Below are 4,247 nucleotides of genomic sequence, written 5' to 3'. Positions count from 1 at the left end.
TGGACAATGACTAGGGATGATAGAAGGAGAGTTGATGCCTTTAAGCTGTGTTGCTGGAGAAGAGTATTGAATATACCATAGACTGCTAGGAGAACAAACATGTTTGTCCTGGAGCCAAGATGCTCCTTGGAGACAAGGATTCTGAAGCTCCATCTGACATACTTTGGACATGTTGCAAGGTGGGATCAGTCCTTGGAGAGGTATGTCATGGTTGGGAGGGTAGAGGGACAGTGCAGGAGAGGAAGACCCTCAATGAGATGGATTGATTCTGTTACTGGGGTAATGGGGATAGGCATGTTTGAGACAGTAAGATTGGATATGGCAGGGCTGTTGTACATATGGTCTCTATGAGTTGCAAGCAACTTGATGTCACATAACAACAATAACAACATCCCGTTACTCAGTACATAGTATTAGAATTCTTTCTAGACTCTTTGCCTTCACACATGCATACAGTAGTAGGACTTCCCTGTAACATCCAAGCACCTAAAACACACCAGAAATTGAACCACTTCTCTTTAACAACACTGTTACCTCTACAATCTACCTCTATAATACAACTTAACTCATTGCCACTGAATCAAACCTGGCTCCTAGTTGGCACTCCATTGGGTTTTCTGAGGCTGTAAACTATATGGGAGGAGATAGTTCTTTATTCTGAGGAGCTGTTGATGAATTCAAATTCCCAGAACTCCTCTGTTACATGTTAACACTACAGTCATCTTCTCTTAGTTGGGCTACTGTAAGACTTTTAGTTGGTCTCTTGATTTCACTGGTTATACCAAACAATCAATCCACCAAAAAGCAAAACAAATAAGCATTGCTGTGAAGCCAATTTATAGTAGATTTGAACTGTACAACAGAACTTCCAAATCTGTGATCTTCATGGAAACAGATAGTTACATCTTTTTTTTTCCCATGGGGCATCTGATAGCATCAAATTGCTAACATGTTGCTCAAAAGGCAAACACTTTAACCATTTTGTCATCAGGGCTCCTTGCTAATCCTCCATACAGTAGTCAAAATAGACATGAAAAATTGTGAAACAGGCCACATCATTTGACTATAATAAAAATCTTTTCATAGTTTTCCCCTTTGCTATTAGAATAAAATCTAAATTCCTTTACCAAAACTGACAAGACTAATCTCCTTTCAATCAGTTATTGTTGTTGTTGTTAGGTGCCATCGAGTTGAGTACTACCTGTAGTTACCCTATGAACAACTGATCTGAACTGTGTTCTAGCCTGTGTCATCTTCACACTTCCTGACATATTAGAGTCCATTGAAGCAGTCACAGTGTCAAGGGTGTTCCTGTCTTTCACCGAACCTCTACCTTTCTGAGCATCATGCCCCTCTCCAAGGAGCAACCCATCCAAGCAACATGCCTGAAGTATGTGAGGTGAAATCTCATCATCTTTGCTTTCAAAGAGCACTCTGGTTGTCATTTGGCAGTCCAATCGGCACTCTTCTTCAACACCATAGTTTAAAGGCATCAATTTTTCTTCTGTCCTCCTTATTCATTGACCAGCACTCAGATGCATAGCAAGTGATCAGAAAAACCATAGCCTCTATCAGATGCACCTTAGTCCTCAAACTGACAGCATCACACTTCAATAATTTGAAGAGGTCCCTAACTGCAGAATTTTCCAGTACAATACATCTCCTAATTTCCTGACTGCTGGTACCAAGTGTGTTAACTGTGGATCCAAGATTAAGTAGTTGACAGTTTCAATCTATTTTCCATCTATCACAACACTGTCCGGTGATAAGAATCTGTTTTATGGACATTGAGATGCAATCCATATTGGAGGCTGCTAGAAGTGTTTCAAGTTCTCCTCACTTTTCAGCAAACAAAGTTGTGTCGTCTGCATAACACAGGTTATGGAAGAGTTTCTCTCCAATCCTGATACCACATGTCTCTTCATAGAGTCCAGTTTCTTAAATAATTTGCTCAGCATGGAGCCCCCCAATTAAAACAAGCTTGGAAGCAGGAGTAACATTAACTTCCACAAAAAGCTTGCCTCCAGAAACTCTATGAACTTGGAGAAACAATGAAAGTTATACAAGTGTTCAGGTCTTTTGTTCATAGGGTTGCTATGAGTCATCTACGACTCAACAGCACTTAACAACAACAATAACATAGAAAGAGCTCTGTTGGCCTAGTGGATAGAAAGTTATGCTACCAAGCCAAATGTGGGTGATTTTAATCTATGGCACTCAGGCCTGGTTTTAATTGTTTTTAGTGAAACATTCTTCTAAGTAGTATAGCACTGGTCTGTCCATTTGCTGTACAGGGATAACTCATGGTTGCTGTGATGCTAAACACTGTGACACCGGTGTGTTAAATGCTATAATGGTTACCTATGATGGACAGTGTTTGGTAGAGCTCCCCGATTAAACCAAGCTTGGAAGCAGGAGTGGCACCCACTTCTGCAATAGCTTGCCTCCAGAAACTCTACAAACTTGGAGAAATGATGAAAGTTATACAAGTGTTCAGGTCTTTTATTCATAGGGTCACTACAAGTTTTCTATGACACGATGACACTTAATAACGACAACCTGCAGATTTAATAGATATGGAAAGAGAATACAATCCTGACACATTCCTTCCTTAATTTTGAACCATGTAGTTCTCCCCTGCTCTGTTCACACAGCAGCCTCGTGTCATATGTAAAGGTTTCACATGAGCACAATTAAGTGCTCTGGGATTCCCACTCTTCCCAAGGTTAGACATAATTTGTTAAGATCTACAGAGTCAAATGCTTTTGTATAGTCAATAAAGCATAAATAGATATTCTTCTGGTGCACTTTACTTTCAGCCGGGATCCACCTAAGAGCAGCAATGATATCTCTGGTGCCACAGCCTCTTTCAAACCCTGCTTGAACTTCTGCCAGTCCGCGATCTTTGTACACTTCAAACCATTTTTGAATGATCTTCAGCAGTCAGTATTTTGCTTGCATATGATACTGTTCAATAGTTTCCAACACTCTGTTGGACCACCTTTCTTGGGAATGAGAATCAATATGGACCTCTTCCAATCTGTAGACCAGACAGCTGTCCTCAAAATTTCCTGGCATAGACTGGTAAACACATCCAGGGCTATATCTGTCAATTGAAACAAGTTAGTTACTAATTCCAACTATTCCTGGGCCCATATTTTTTACCAATGCCTTTAATGTAGCTTCAACTTCCTCCTTCATTATTATTGACTGCTGCTCATATGAAATTTTTCAGTGTCAGCCAGTTCTTTTTGGTACAGCGATTCTGTGTATTCCCTCTGTCTTCTTTTGATACCTTCTAAGTCATTCACTATATTGTATAAACATCTTTTAATATTGCAACTCAAGGCTTAATTTCCTCCCCCAGTTCTCTCAGTTTGAGAAATGCAGAGTAAGTTCTTTTTTAACAATTGATTAGCTGATCCCACCTCAGATCAGATCATAGAAAGGATTGCATCATAACTTAAAATCCAAATGCTATCATTATGTAACAAGAAAACACATATATATATATATATTTTTTTTTCCCTGAGTATAAAATATTCTATAATTAGCATGTTTTTGTTGTGTAACATAGAACCAGAGCTGACCCAGAGCTGACCTGACCCTCCAGTGGGTTATTCAGAGGCAGTAAATCACACAGGAGCAGAATTCCCATCCAGTGTAGCTGCTGGTTGATTCTGTGTGCACATTGCCAGCACAATTCTTTACCACTAAGCCACCAGAACTCCCTTCAGCTAGCACAGTCTCTTCAAAACACAAATGCTGAAGGTTCCAGATGGAGGTATGTGGAAAGGTCAGCTTTTGTTTCAAGACACTGAAAAATCAGAGTCACCAATTCATAATATTTCATTGAATCCTAGATTGGAAAAAAGTTATCAATGATATTTGGAGCACATCTGGAAAAATAAATGTAAATATGAAATGGACACTAGAAGTTTTTAGATGCAGTTGAAAGGGTTTCTACATCATGACCCTAGATACAATAAAATACTGTTCAGTTCTTTGTCTTCCTTACAGCTGTCATGCTTGAGCACATTGTTGCAGCCACGTTTAAATTCTCTTTCTCTTGTAATTGTTCCTATGATGTGATCAGCTACTCAATTATAACTAAATTAGGATATGACACAACACCCTTAAGTAGGTCACAGCCCAAAACAACTATGAGATATCATCTCACCCCAGTCAGAATAGCAAAATTTAACAGAACAGCAAGCAACAAATGCTGGCGAGGTTGTGGAGAAACT

General features: G+C 39.4%; 1 protein-coding gene across 1 annotated transcript in view; it reads right to left on the bottom strand.

Moving 5' to 3' along the window:
* The window catches only part of LOC102871339 (3-oxo-5-alpha-steroid 4-dehydrogenase 2-like), a 114,638-nt gene that overhangs the window by 39,995 nt on the left and 70,396 nt on the right, over positions 1-4,247 (bottom strand). The gene's annotated exons all lie outside the window — the stretch shown is intronic.

This window comes from Elephantulus edwardii, unplaced genomic scaffold, assembly GCF_000299155.1.
Source record: "Elephantulus edwardii isolate Elephantulus edwardi_28Jun2011 unplaced genomic scaffold, EleEdw1.0 scaffold00309, whole genome shotgun sequence".
NCBI lineage: Eukaryota > Metazoa > Chordata > Mammalia > Macroscelidea > Macroscelididae > Elephantulus > Elephantulus edwardii.
This window is presented reverse-complemented; position numbering and strand designations above follow the sequence as displayed.